At 37.7% G+C, this 15,710-nt stretch overlaps 1 long non-coding RNA gene across 2 annotated transcripts in view; it reads left to right on the top strand.

Moving 5' to 3' along the window:
* Positions 1 to 15,710, top strand: part of LOC131487379 (uncharacterized) — a 79,164-nt gene that overhangs the window by 34,631 nt on the left and 28,823 nt on the right. Inside the window, exon 3 of one of the 2 annotated variants that reach the window (XR_009249714.1) lies at positions 2,861 to 3,590. The exons of the other annotated variant lie outside the window; for it this stretch is intronic. This is a non-coding gene — a long non-coding RNA (uncharacterized LOC131487379). Of the gene's footprint in view, positions 1 to 2,860; positions 3,591 to 15,710 lie in introns of those variants that run through there. 2 annotated transcript variants of the gene reach the window in all.

Genomic DNA, 15,710 nt, shown 5'->3' with positions numbered 1-15,710 from the left:
TTCTTTCACATGTTAGGGAAGAACTTTCTCTTGATCTTGGGTAAGTTTCTGGGAAGGTGATAAATATTTGGTTCTCAAGAATTTTAGGTTTTCCTGAAATAAACTGAATAAACTATTGATTCAGATGAGATCTTCTTGAGTCCTCTGGATAATGTAGTATAAGTACACACTTGACCTCTTAAACTGCTGCAGAGATTTTGACTATGCAGAGCGGGGAGTATGGCTGATTTTTCCCCCCAGAATTAAAGTGGTTTAAAAAAATATTGAACACTGAAAAGTAAGTGTATTAAAACTTAAAGCATTAAGTTTAAATATACTATTTATATAAAAGTTAGAATTTATTATACTTTTACTGGCTTTGGTGGGAGAAATTCATAGATAATGCTGCCAAAATAAAATTAGGGAAAAAATGAACCATTAAAATCACATACAACACACACATATATATAGGTGCTCCCATTTTCCCTTTTGTCTTGGGCTCTGATATGGTTCAGTACAGCATGGTCAATTCTGTCTTTACTTTAAATTTTGATATATTGTTCATCATGGATATTTTGCATTAATTTTGATTTAAAAATTGTATTAAAATATTACTTATGCTGTTTACTGATATTTTCGTGCCTGCTTACATTTTTCGCTGAGCTAAGTTCTCACTCATTTCCTTTTAGTCCTGATCTTAGGAGACTCAACACCTGGACGGCAGAGCACAGTTACAAAGACATGCAGTCCTGCTTCAATCTTTATAAACCTGATAGTTAGAAACGTACCTTTCAGTTTCAGGAGCAAAGACATTTCCCTTTGTGTTCAAGCCAAAATGAGGTGGGATTTTCTGTTACTTGTAACGTGAAGTGTTATCATGGATACAAGAGAGAAGAAAAGAATTATTCATTTTAATTTTCAGTTTGCTTTTTCACTTAACTGTACACCATGGCTGATACCTTTTTTCTTAAAAATGGAAACAGAACATTCTATTGTAATGTATATGCCATGATTTATTTATTACTTGACTGATGGATATGAAAGCTGTAATAATTTCTTTTATTACAGCAATGATATAGCAATGAATATCCTTATAGATATATCTTTATGTTCTCATGCTGTGCTACCAGCACTGGGGCTAATTGTTTTTGTTATGTTTTCCAGTCTGGTAGGAAAGCTGTGATATTTCAGTATGACAGATTTTTTTTTAACATATTGAACATCTATTCTTGTGTATATTGGCCATTTTTCTTGTAGTGTGAATTGCCTATTTTGATTCTTTGCACATTTTCTGTTCATTCCTCATTCATTTATACTAACTTTTAATGTTTAAAGATATTAACCTTTTGTCTATTTTATGTTTTATAATTTTTTCCTCCTAGAATTATTTATTCTTTTGGAATTTATTCTTGTCTACATTGTTGCATAATTGCATCATTCAATTATTACTATCCATGAAATATCATTTTCTTATCGTAGAAAGATCTTTCCAGACTTAAAAATATTTTCCTATGTTTTCTCCTATGAACTTCCCTTTAATTTTTAATAATTTTTGGTTTTGTTTTTAAAATGTACATCTTTGGGATGCCTACGTGGCTCAGTCAGTTGAGCGCCTGACTCTTGGTTTCGATTCAGGTAATGATGTCATTGTTTTGGTTTTGTGGGTTCAAGCCCTGCACTGGGCTCTGTGCTGACAGTGTGGATCCTTCTTGGGATTCTCTGTCTCCCTCTCTCTCTGTCCCTCCCTACTCCTGCTGTCTCTGTCTCTTTCAAAATAAATAAACTTAAAAAATTAAAATATACATGTTTAATTTATCTAGAGTTTTTATTTGTTTAGTGAGGGAGGTGGGAACTAATTTTATTCTTTTACAAAAATATCACTGTTCAATATCCCAGTGCCATTAAGTAACTAGGCCTTCCTTTCCCCACTAAACTGAAATGGTATTTTATCACATTTAAAATCCCAAGTATATTATTTTTTGTGCTCTCTATGTAGCTGTATTGACCTGGACTAACAATAACTGACATTTATTTAGTATTTTTATGCTAGGCACTACACTAGGAAGTTTAAAGAAAGTATTCAATTTAATCCTTTCAGGATAAGTATGAATAGTTCCTTTTCACAGATTAGGCTAATTTTCTGAAATGTGAAAACTTGCCTTTTGTCAGTAATCAGAAAGTTGGAAGCCCAGAATCTGAACCTGGGGAAGGCTTCTCAGATGATAAATATTTAAGCTGTGAATTGGAAGCCCAGTAGGTGTAACAAGCATCAAAGGTAGAAAGTATTTTCCAGATTAAGAGAAAAGCTTGAGAAAAGTTAGGGAGGTTGGCAAACTCAGGTGTTGTGTGGAGAATAGATCATGGTCTAATTTAGATGTGTCAGGATGCCTGAAGGAGACTAAAGCTAGAGAAGAGAGTAACAGTGGGATTGTGGAAGGCTTTGCATGCTTGAGAAGTTGGGCTTTATCTTGTAATCAATAATTCATTAAATAAAGGTTGTAAGAGAAAACCCAATAAGATTTTTGTTTGTTTTGTACATACCACCCGGGCCACAACATAACTGATGGAAGGGTTGAGGATAGGAAGCTGGGAGATGGGGATCCCAGTTAGTTAGGATGCCACTGCACCAGAACAAGTGAAGGATGATCAAAGCCAGAATAGGAGGCTGTAAGTGAGAATGGGGAGGTATGTATGGATTCTAGACATTGCTGAGGTATGACCAGAAATCTTTATTTATATTTATATTTGCAATGATAATGTAGGAGGTAAAAGCATAACATTATATGTTCTAAGTCAAGGCATTAGTGATTGATTTAATTATCTAATGTTCAACTTTTGGTGAACCTTATTTGTTCTGCCCACTGACTCTCATTTTCTATAGTCTTCATAGAGAGACTCCCAAAGAAGGCCTGTTTGGTGCTAACTTCACCATCTTCCACCCCACCGTGTTCATTCTACTTGGCATCCCAGGACTGGAGAACTACCACACCTGGCTTTCTCTCCCCTTCTGTCTCATGTACATCACTGTAGTCTTGGGAAATGGAGCCCTCATCCTTGTTGTCCTCAGTGAGTGCACCCTCCATGAACCTGTGTATGTCTTCCTATCCATGCTGGCTGGCACTGACGTTCTGGTATCTACCACCACCGTTCCCAAAGCCCTGGCTATCTTTTGGTTTCATGCTGGGGAGATTGCCTTTGATGCCTGCATCACTCAGATGTTTTTCTTTTTTTTTTTTAATGTGAAATTTATTGCCAAGTTAGTTTCCATACAACACCCAGTGCTCATCCCAACAGGTGCCCTCCTCAATGCCCATCACCCACTTTCCCCTTCTCCCTCACCCCCCATCAACCCTCAATTTATTCTCAGTTTTTTTTTTTTAAATTTTTTTTAACGTTTATTTATTTTTGAGACAGAGAGAGACAGAGCATGAACGGGGGAGGGGCAGAGAGAGAGGGAGACACAGAATCTGAAGCAGGCTCCAGGCTCTGAGCCGTCAGCCCAGAGCCCGACGCGGGGCTCGAACTCACGGACCGTGAGATCGTGACCTGAGCCGAAGTCAGACGCTTAACCGACTGAGCCACCCAGGCGCCCCTATTCTCAGTTTTTAAGAGTCTCTTACAGTTTGCCTCCTTCCCTTTCTGTAACTTTTTTTTACCCTTCCCCTTCCCCATGGTCTTCTGTTAAATTTCTCAGGATCCACGTAAGAGTGAAAACATACGGTATCTGTCTTTCTCTGTATGACTTATTTCACTTAGCATAACATTCTCCAGTTCTATCCATGTTGTTATGAGAGGCCAGATTTAATTATTTCTCATTGCCAAGTAGTATTCCATTGTGTATCTAAACCACAACTTCTTTATCCATTCATCAGGTGATGGACATTTAGGCTCTTTCCATAATTGGGCTATTGTTGAGAGTGCTGCTATAAACATTGGGGTACAGGTGCCCCTATACATCAGCACTCCTGTATCTCTTGGGTAAATTCCTAGCAGTGCTATTGCTGGGTCATAGGGTAGATCTATTTTTAATTTTTTGAGGAACCTCCACACTGTTTTCCAGAGCAGCTGCATCAGTGTGCATTCCCACCAACAGTACAAGAGGGTTCCCATTTCTCCACATCCTCGCCAGCATCTATAGTCTCCTGATTTATTCATTTTAGCCACTCTGACTGGCGTGAGGTGGTATCTCAGTGTGGTTTTAATTTGTATTTCCCTGATGATGAGTGACGTTGAGCATCTTTTCATGTGTCTGTTGGCCATCTGGATGTCTTCTTTGGAAAAGTATCTATTCATGTCTTCTGCCCATTTCTTCACTGGATTGTATGTTTTTTGGGTGTGGAGTTTGGTGAGGTCTTTATAGATTTTAGATACTAGCTCTTTATCCTATATGTCATTTGCAAATATCTTTTCCCAATCAAAATTGCACCAGCATTCTTCTCAAAACTACAACAAACAATCCTAAAACTTGTATGGAACCACAAAAGACCCTGAATAGCCAAAATAATATTGAAGAAGAAAACCAAAGCGGGAGGCATCACAATCCCAGACTTTAGCCTCTACTACAAAGCTGTCATCATCAAGACAGCGTGGTATTGGCACAAAAACAGACACATAGTGGAATAGAATAGAGACCCCAGAATTGGACCCACAAAAGTATGGCCAACTAATCTTTGACAAAGCAGGAAAGAATATCCAATGGAAAAAGGACAGTCTCATTAACAAATGGTGCTGAGAGAACTGGACAGCAACATGCAGAAGAATGAAACTAGACCACTTTCTTACACCATTCACAAAAATAAACTCAAAATGGATGAAGGACCTGAATGTGAGGCAGGAAACCATCAAAACCCTAGAGGGGAAAGCAGGAAAAAAACTCTTTGACCTCAGGCACAGCAATTTCTTACTTGACACATCTCCAAAGGCAAGGGAGTTAAAAGCAAAAATGAAGTATTGGGACCTCATGAAGATAAAAAGCCTCTGCAGTGCAAAGGAAACAATCAACAAAACTAAAAGGCAACCGATGGAATGGGAAAAGATATTTGTAATTCTGACTTGAAGTTTGTTACCTGAGGAGGATGTTTTAGATGTGATGCATGTGAGAATTTCCAATATTTCTAGCGGCTCCTCTGCCTTCTGCTTACCTTCCAATACTGTATGGTAGCCATCATCATCTCCAACATTATTGCCATTATAACCACAAGTTTGCTCTATGAATAAATTTAGGTAATAGATATAAAAGAGTGCTTTTTAAAAAAATTGTTGAAAAAAACTAAGGTTGGCATTGATTACATTTTATATATAAGGAACTATCATCATATATTAAAGACATTTCTTAACTCATGCAGGAGATGCATTGAGTGACACAGACACAGCCATTACCCTTAGAAAGCTGGTTGTCTGAGTTGGATACATGAATGAAGAACTAGTTATGGAGGTCTGTGCTCATAATACAGAATATGATACAACACACAGATATTCAGATGTTAAAATGATGAGGTAAACTAATAATCCATGAATTATGTCTTCTTCTATATCCATACTTCCCCCCCCCCCATTAGTGACAGTTCTATGGCTTTAAATTCCATTTCTAAATTAGAACGACTTCTAAATTGATATCTTTAGCCTATACTTTTGCTTTGAAATCCACATTCATATATTCAACTGTTTCTTGACATCTCCAGTTATATGTCTCATAGGCATCAAAAAATAAGCCTGTCTGTATTAGGATAGCTTAAGCTATGCTGTATTTCAGTGAATTAGCAAAACAAAGTTCATTCCTCTGTCATTTAAAGTATGGTGTGTATCAACAGAATGTATTCTCTATTAGGGAACTCAGGAATCCTGGTTCCCTGTCTTGTGAAGTATTGTCATAGCAACATGCATTTCTCTAAGTTGCCAAAGCAGGGAAAGAGAGGGAAAGGTGAGGCACTCCAATTATTAATTGCCTTGGTCTTGAAGTGATTCATCTTTCTTCCTCACATTTTCCTTGGTGAGCATGTTATCTTACCAAGGCCACAACTCAATTGCAAGGGAACATGGGAAATGTAGGAGAGCTCATGTGTTTGAAGTGGGTGCTCCTTATCTGTGCACTTGTCTGCCTGTGCTTTTGATCAGTTAATATTTTTGTGTTCTCTACTTCTCATGTATAGAACACACTCAAGTCATCTCTGCTGGAGAAACCCTAAAGTCTCATCGGGGCACTTTGCCCAGCTCCAAGTGTAGGATCTTCAGGTGATACACAAGAACTTCTCTGTCAGGAGTGCCTGGGTGGCTCAGTCGGTTAGGCATCCGACTCTTGGTTTTGGCTCAGGTCATGATCTCATGGTTCTTGGGTTTGAGCCCCGCACTGGGGCTTCATGGTGGCAGTGAGGAACCTGCCTGGGATTCTTTCTCCCTCCCTGTCTCTCTCTCTGCTCCATCCCCCTCTCCCACTGCTCACATGCTTTCTCTCTCTCTCTCTCTCTCTTAAAATAAACAAATAAACTTAAAAAAAAAGTTATCCATCAGATATGGTTGGGGTTTTTCTTGGTCTGGAGACCTATGATTTAAATTTTTTTTAAGTTTATTTATTTTTGACAGAGAGAGAGAGAGAGAGAGAGAGCGCTAGTGTGAGCTAGGGAGTGGCAGAGAGAGAGGGAGACACAGAATCTGAAGCAGGCTCCAGACTCCGAGCTCTGAGCTGTCAGCACAGAGCCTGATGCAGGGCTCAAACTCATGAGCCAGGAGATCATGACCTGGGCCAAAGTTGAACACTTAAGCAACTGGCCCACCCAGGCACCCCTGGAGACCTATGATTTAAAAGGAAATTTATCTGCTCACTCCTCACTCCCTTATTAAATATATGGTAGAATAACAGGGACATTTAACAACAATAACTTCTCCCATTTTGAAAGATGTTGAATATGAGACACACATTAATCATTAATTCATAGCAATTTTAAAGTCCCCACTGGACAGACACTGGGAAGGCTCTATGGCCTGGGTTTGGGAGAAGTTTCTTTTCTTTTTTGGGAGAGGGAAATGGTGGAGCAGTTTCTACTCTCTTGTCCATTCCTCTCTGTGACCCATGGAAGCATCTCTCTGGAAGCTTCCTTCTTTTCTGTTATCTTCTTAGGCCATATCTAAAATGGGAATTGGGGAATATGTCCTTGGGGACAACACAGCTTTCTCAGCCCACTTCCTGGTGCTGAAATGCTGGGTCCCAAGAGTCAGGTTAACTCTTCAATAGTGAAGGGATTTTTTTAGATGAGCTCTTGCATTTTTTTTTTTTTTGGCAATATATGTTGATTAAAAACCTAGTATGTTTCCTTTCTATTTGGTTCCACTTATGCGCCAGTAAACATACCCCAAATATTTTAAAGACATAATTCTCAAATTTTCTCTATTTTTCCCTTCATCACTTCATGTACATCTCTGAACTAAATGGAGGCTAATTTGGGACTATGATGCCTTAGTGGGAAGGTACTACCTTTAATTTGATCTTTCCCCTCACTTGCTTTATCCATCTGAGATGTTTATTGAAGAGCACACTCATAACATGATTTTTATCTTTACGCAGGTTAATTTACCAAGAAATTTTGCTTGAAGCTTTAAAAAGCCATTTCTTACTGTTTAGAAGTGGTTATGTTAGGATATGTGGCAAAGAGGGATTAAGGTTGCTAATCAGCAGATATTATGCTGAATTTTTTTGGCAGGGCCAGTAATCACAAGGGCCCTTATAAGGGAAAGAGGCAGGCAGAAGGGTGAATGAAGTGTCACTGAAATAAGTCAGACAGAAAGAAAGGCAAATACTGTATGGCATCATTTATATGTGGAATCTAAAAAATCCAAACTCATAGAAACAGTAGAATAGTGGTTACCAAGCATGGGGGGGTGGGGTTGGTTAATGGGGAGATGTTGGTCAAAGGATACACACTTCTGGGGCGCCTGGGTGGCGCAGTCGGTTAAGCGTCCGACTTCAGCCAGGTCACGATCTCGCGGTCTGTGAGTTCGAGCCCCGCGTCAGGCTCTGGGCCGATGGCTCGGAGCCTGGAGCCTGTTTCCGATTCTGTGTCTCCCTCTCTCTCTGCCCCTCCCCCGTTCATGCTCTGTCTCTCTCTGTCCCAAAAATAAATAAAAAATGTTGAAAAAAAAAAATTAAAAAAAAAGGATACACACTTCTAGTTATACAAAAGTAAGTTCTGGGGATCTAATGCACAGCATGGCAATTATAGCTAATAATATTTTATTATATACTTGAAAGTTTCTAATAGAGTAGATCTTAAATGTTCTTACCACTAAAAAAATGATAATTTTGTGATATGATGGAGATGTTAGCTAACACTATGGAGGTAATCATTTTGCAGTACGTAAATATATCAAATCAACACACTGTACCCCTTAAATTTACACAATGTTATATGTTAATTATATCTTAATAAAGTTGGAGAAAAGAACACTTGAAAGAGCCATTAGTAGTCTCATTCAATCTGCAATATCATTTTTCTTTTCTGTATGAATAACAAATAATGTTTTATTGTATTAAATATCCAAAAAGTTGAAATTGTATTATTTTTAATACAGTCACTAAATTAGTCTGATTCTCAGGATTTTTGAATGTCGAGAAGCATATCTAACTAACAGGATTTTATGAAGACTAAATGATACTGTGTTTGGGGCAATTTTTAAGCTGCCAAATACTATATATATAGGGCATTGCTATTATTCTTATGCTCCTGCCAGGTGGACACAGGAAAGATACTGGGTTAATCTCGAGGCTTCTTCAATGAATACCTCTCTCTTCTCCCTACACTCTGGAGTCTGAAATTGCTGATCATTGGTGGAAGGATCACCCTGACCTTCTGGAAAAGGATGCAGCTTCTCTCCTTATTGCTGCCTCTAAACATAGCTCTCTTTTTCACCCATCCCAGTTGAAGAGCTGATTACTTGTGGCTCTGCTGTGGGCTTTCAGCCTCCATGTCCTGCCCTGCATTAAACCACTCTGGCTGATCATCTCATGGTTTCTACCACTGCTCCACATCCATCTAGATTCTGTCCTCCGAGGAGCTGATGCTCAACTATGGATTCATCTATAAGTTTCCTGAAGGCCCCCCTCAGTGAATGGTCCAGAATAGTTTTTTTCTGATGCACTAGGAAAAGCTACATTTACTACTGTCCTGTAACACACAGACTTTGTTAGGCAGTTGTATGGTACAGAGCCCTGTACTAGATATATTGTTTTGTTTATAATTTCACTAGAGAGGTAAAAACAGTAAACAATCATCTAGTCTCCACCAAAGGTGTACATGGAATCATTTGTCCAGATTTTGAGTTTTATTGCAAAATAACTTTAAATACCTCTATGTGGATTGCACTTTCAAGGCATGTTCTCTTCCATTATCTTTAAATTCTATCAGTATCCTAGTTATATAGGGAAATAAGGCTATTCCCAATGTACAAATGAGAAAAAAAAAATAGAGAAGTTAAATAAGTGGCAAAGGACACTGTTCTGCCGTTTGGGTTGCAGTTGACCAAAATAAAACACAGGTTGTAAGCAAAATTGGAATCTATAAGCTTGAAGGAAAGATTTAAAAATTAGGCTGTTGGAGGGGCAAGCATATTCAACCATAGGAAGGACTGGAACTAGTTCATCTGGCATCTCTATTTTCTCTGTGTGGTAGTTATATATCATGCTACAGGTTGGTTTCTCTACAGCCTGGAAACACAGTTTCTGAGTTTTACATTTAAAATTTTTGTCCACTGCAGAGTGACTGCCTAAAAATTTTGGAGAAGGATCTCTTTGGCTTAGTTGAAGTCAGATGCCTACTCCTAGTCTAAAATGTTGTGAGGAAGGAGTGGTGCTGCCTTGTCAACTGTATGAGTGGGAGGATATTTTTCAGAAAAGCAAATACTGAAAGCTAGCTGTCAACTACAGTTGCGTGGCAGATCAGGGGCAGAAGGGCAAAGGATCTATATTTTTTTATTCTTAGAGACTGCTATATTTAAGTGTATTTATGCATTTACTGTCTACATTCCCTTTCAGACTATAAACAGTATGAGGGTGAGGTCATGTCTTCCTTATTTACTACTTCATCTCGAGCATCTCACACTCAATCAGAAAAACTTTATCATTCTTTTTTTTTTTTAAGTCCTTTTATCCCAGTAAACTACACTCAACAGGGAGCTTGAACTCACAACCTCAAGATCAAGTGTCAGGGTCCCTGGATGGCTCAGTTGGTTGAGCATCTGACTCTTGATTTCTGCTCAGGTCAGGGTGTCACAGTTCATGGGATCAAGCCCTGCGTCAGGGATTCTATCTCTCCCTCTCTCTCTATCCCTTCCTCGCATTTTCTCTCTCCTTTTCAAAATAAATAAATAAACATTAAAAGAAAAAGATCAAGAGTCACATGCTCTACTGACTGAGCCAATCAGGCACACCAAAAGCTCTATTATTCTTTCACCAAAGCATATCAAATAGTAAATGTGACAAAGAGAGAGAGAGAGAGAGAGAGTGAGGAGAGAGGAGAGATATCATATTGAAAATAGTTTTTAGTTTTATTTTTAAATTAATATTATTTCATGAGAATTTCCCCTTGTAATTATAAAGTCTTATAGACATGCTTTTTATGGACTGCATTTTATTTTTTGAATAATGATGCAGTAAACATTTTTCTAAATATAATTCAGGTTTTTTAAAAACATGATTTCCTTTAAATAAATATTTAGGATGGGTTACTGGTTTTGTTTATTTTCCTTATTCTTTTTTGTAGTCTATTTCATTGATTTCTATTCTGTTTTTATTATTTCAGCTCGTTGCTTTACTTTTAATTCTTCTCCTAATTTCTTAAAATAGTTTACAGATTTGAGATTTTTCTTTATTTATTTAAAATATTTTTAATGTATTTATTTTTGAGAGAGAGACAGATAGAGTGCAAGCAGAGGAGGGGCAGAGAAAGAAGAAGGCACAGAATCTGAAGTAGGCTACAGGCTCTGAGCTGTCAGCACAGACAGAAGATAGCTCGGCCCACAAACCGTGAGATCATGACCTGAGCCAAAGTTGGATGCTTAACTGACTGAGCCACCCAGGCGCCCAGAGATTTTTCGTCTTTTTAAATGTATGTATTTAAAGCTACATTAAAAAAAAAAAGCTATAATTTTCCATCTATGCATGCTGTAGCTGCATTCCATACATTTTGATATGTTGCATTTTAATTTTCATTTAATTAAAATTATAATTTCCCTTATAATTGTCTTTTACCCCTGGTTAATTTAGGAGTGTGTTATTTTATTTCTAAACATCTGGAGATTTTTCAAAATTTTTTTTGAATTTCTAATTTAATTCTTTTGGGATTAGAAAACATATATGTAGCAATGTGGATGGAACTGGAGTGTATTATGCTGAGTGAAATAAGTCAGTCAGGGAAAGATAGATATCATATGTTTTCACTCATATGTGGATCTTGAGAAACTTAACAGAAGACCATGGGGGGATGGGAAGGGGAAAAAGTAGTTACAAACAGAGAGGGAGGAAGGCAAACCATAAGAGACTCTTAAGTACAGAGAACAAACTGAGGGTTGATGGAGGGTGGGGGAGAGGGGAAATTTCCGTGATGGGCATTGAGGAGAGCACTCGTTGGTATGAGTGCTGGGTGTTGTATGGAAGCCAATTTGACAATAAATTATATTTAAAAAAAAAATTTTGTATGATTTCAGTCTTTTAACTTTTTTTCTCAATATTTGTTGAGGCTGGTTTTATCATGTAGTCTGTGGTCTATTCTGGAGAAATATTTAAGTGTACTCAAAAAGATGTACACTGTTGTGTTATTGGGTGGAGTGTTATATAAATATCACTTATAATTAAGTTGATTGATAGTGTTGTTCAAGTCTTCTGTATTCTTTCTGATATTATGTCTAGTTATTCTATCAATTACTCAGGGTGGCGTATTAGAATCCCTAACTATTGTTGAGCTGTTTCTCCCCTCAATTATGTAAGATTTTGCTTCATATATTTCGTGGGGGTGTATTGATAGGTGCCAAACATTTATAGCTGATATATCTTGCTAAGGTATTGATCTTTTTAGCATTATTAAATGACTCTAGAAATATTTGTTTTAAAGTCTATTTTATCTGACATTAGTACAGTTGCTCCAGCACTTAACGATTTTTATTTGTATAGTTTATATATTTACTTTTTTTGTTTTAAACTGTTTGTACTTTCACAGTACTTTTGATTATAGTATTCAGCCCCTGAATATTTGATGTTATTATTTGTATGTTTGGATTTATATCTGCCATTTTGCTTTTTGTTTTCTATGTGTCTCAGCTTCATCTGTTTTTTGTTCCTCTATTACTCCTTTATTACCATTTTACTTATTTTGCAGGAAATAAGTAATTTACCTACGTATTTACCATTCTTAGTTTCTTCATTTCTTCCTATGGATTCAACATACTGTCTGATATTATTTCCTTTCCTCCATAATTTTCTTTAATATTTCCTATAAGGCACATATGCTGGCAATGAGTTTTCTCAGTCTTCCCACCCCCCCCCCCCCCCCGCCCCGCACACCCCGTCTGTGATTGTTTTTATTTTGCCTTCATTTTTGAGGGATAATTTTGCTGGATATTGAATTTTTAGTTGACACCAAGAACTTTTAGAATTTGGGCTATGTCATTCTATTCCCTTCTGGCCTCCAGAAGTGATTATTATTATGTGTGTTTGTGATGAGTTATTTTTCTCTTGCCGCTTGCAAGATTTTTCTCTTTGTCTTTAGTAGTTGACTCTTATGTGTGCAGGTGTAGATCTCTTGATTTTTATCATAGTTGGGACTCTGATTGTCTTTGATATGTAGATTAATGTTTTTTCATAATGTGTTTTTTACCAATATTTTTTCAGAATATTTTCCAGCTCTGTTCTTACCCTCTCTTTTTATGAGAATTGCATTACACATAGACTGGTATCTTAGGTCCCTGAGTCTCTGTTCATTTTTCTTTAATCATTTTTTCTTTTTGCACTTCAGACTGTATACTTTCTATTGACTTTCTATTGATTTATTTTCAAGTTCACTGCTTTTTTTCTTCTGCCATCTCAGATCTGCTGTCGAGTCTCTCTGGTGAGGGTCCCCCCTCCCCTCCCACCAGTTATCCTACTTTTCAACTCCAGAAATTCCATTTGATTAATATGTATAGTTTCTGTCTCTTTATCAAGATTATCTGCTTGTAGAGTCACTATATTTTTTAAAAATTCTTTAAGTATGGTTCCCTTTAATTCTTTGAACAAATAATAGCTGTTCTGAAGTCTGTCTTTGATAAACACAACATCTGGGTTCACTGAGAGTAAGTTTTGATGATTACTTTCTTGTCTCAACCCCGTACATCATACTTTCTTCTTTCTCTACATGTCTCCTACTTAAGAAACAAATTTTCAAATTTTTAAATTTTAAAGTAGACTTTTTAAATAGCTTTTTTTCCTGATTTTTTTTTCCCTGTGCAAGTGTTGCTGGTTTGTTTGTTTGGAGTAACTTTTCCTGACATCTGTGGAACCTGTCTCTCCCACAGTGCTCACCTGACTTCTCTGCTCAGATATTTTTAAACTTAAAATTTCACTACTAAGCCTAGAATTTTATGAGTTTCCCTGTGTCTGCATAACTTAGTGGGCTACCAGTGATATATCATATGTTGTGTCTAAATAGCATTAGCCAGTAACAGTTGTGTCCTCTGCTGTGGATCAACTTGGGAAACACATTCAAAGTTCAGGCAGTTTTTAAGTTTGCCTCAGCTTTTATTTTCTGTCAGTCTCTTTGAATGTCTTATGCATTTGTACTCAGCTTCTGGACAGCTTAGGATGTGTGGAGAGTTTGGGCTTTCTTTGTTCTCCCTTGAATGTTTGTACAACCCTCAAGTCAGCTGGGCATGTGTGAAGAGCTTATCAAACCCTCTGTGCTTTTCTCATTGCTAATATCTCCCTGCAAACCTCTGGCCAGGCTTCCAGTCTGCTGTTAACCCAACTATGGCATCATCCTCTGGCTAGGATGACTGCAGGGCTTTCCCATTTGGTACTGGATATGGCTTTTCCACTCTTCCTTCCAAATCAAGTCAGCCCCTTCTGGTAGTAAAGCTACTGATTTTACACCCAGTCTTTCCCTGGTGACACTGTCATAGTGCCCAAGCTTGGAGGAGGTTGGAGGAGGTTAGATGGGAGCCATTCCTGGCAAGAACAACAGAGTCCTGTGCCTTCTACCTGACATTCAACAACTGTTCAGTAGATGCCTCTCAATTTGTGGTTTTCTTAATGGTGAGATGCGTAAAGAATCTTAATTCATTGTGTAGGATATTTGGGTATTTCCCATTCTTTGGTAAGCTGATGGTTTTCATTTTAGTAGTGGTTGCCCCAGTTTATCAAGGCAAAATTACTAAAATACAGGACACTTCCTACAACATTAAAAGCTTCCTTGTTGTATTTAATGGCATAAGATTCTTCTACTTATGGTTCTCTTCTAGCATAACATCAGATGCCTGGGGCAAAAGATGAAAGGAAGCCTTTTACATATCATTTTTCTGCTCTTCCTTAAATCTATTTACTAAATTTGATACAAATTTCTCTATTTCTTGATGACATTGTTTTGAAATAACATTGTTCATAAATAGAATCTGTAATAAAGGTCCATCTAACTTAGTATTGTTCACCAGTATTGCACTTGGTCACGTCAGAATGTTCAATTTTCTTTTAAGTTCTTTTTTTTAAATTAAAACCATTTTTTTTCAATATATGAAATTTATTGTCAAATTGGTTTCCATACAACACCCAGCGCTCATCCCAAAAGGTGCCCTCCACAATACCCATCACCCACCCTCCCCTCCCTCCCATCAACCCTCAGTTTGTTCTCAGTTTTTAAGAGTCTCTTATGCTTTGGCTCTCTCCCTCTCTAACCTCTGTTGTTTTTTTTTCCTTCCCCTCCCCTGTGGACTTCTGTTAAGTTTCTCAGGATCCACATAAGAGTGAAAACATATGGTATCTGTCTTTCTCTGTATGGCTTATTTCACTTAGCATCAAACTCTCCAGTTCCATCCACGTTGCTACAAAGGGCCATATTTCGTTCTTTCTCATTGCCCTGTAGTACTCCATTGTGTATATAAACCACAATTTCTTTATCCATTCATCAGTTGATGGACATTAAGGCTCTTTCCATAATTGGGCTATTGTTGAGAGTGCTGCTATAAACATTGGGGTACAAGTGCCCCTATGCATCAGTACTCCTGTATCCTTTGGGTAAATTCCTAGCAGTGCTATTGCTGGGTCATAGGGTAGGTCTACTTTTAATTTTCTGAGGAAGCTCCACACTGTTTTCCAGAGTGGCTGCACCAATTTGCATTTCCACCAAAAGTGCAAGAGGGTTCCCGTTTCTCCACATCCTCGCCAGCATCTATAGTCTCCTGATTTGTTCATTTTGGCCACTCTGACTGGCGTGACATGATATCTGAGTGTGGTTTTGATTTGTATTTCCCTGATGAGGAGCGACGTTGAGCATCTTTTCATGTACCTGTTGGCCATCCGGATGTCTTCTTTAGAGAAGTGTCTATTCATGTTTTCTGCCCATTTCTTCACTGGGTTATTTGTTTTTCGGGTGTGGAGTTTGGTGAGCTCTTTATAGATTTTGGATACTAGCCCTTTGTCCGATATGTCATTTGCAAATATCTTTTCCCATTCCGTTGGTTGCCTTTTAGTTTTGTTGGTTGTTTCCTTTGCTGTGCAGAAG

Source organism: Neofelis nebulosa, chromosome 10 (genome assembly GCF_028018385.1).
Source record: "Neofelis nebulosa isolate mNeoNeb1 chromosome 10, mNeoNeb1.pri, whole genome shotgun sequence".
NCBI classification, from domain to species: Eukaryota; Metazoa; Chordata; class Mammalia; order Carnivora; family Felidae; genus Neofelis; species Neofelis nebulosa.
Note: the sequence above shows the minus strand (reverse complement) of the source record. Positions and strands in the feature narration are given on the sequence as shown.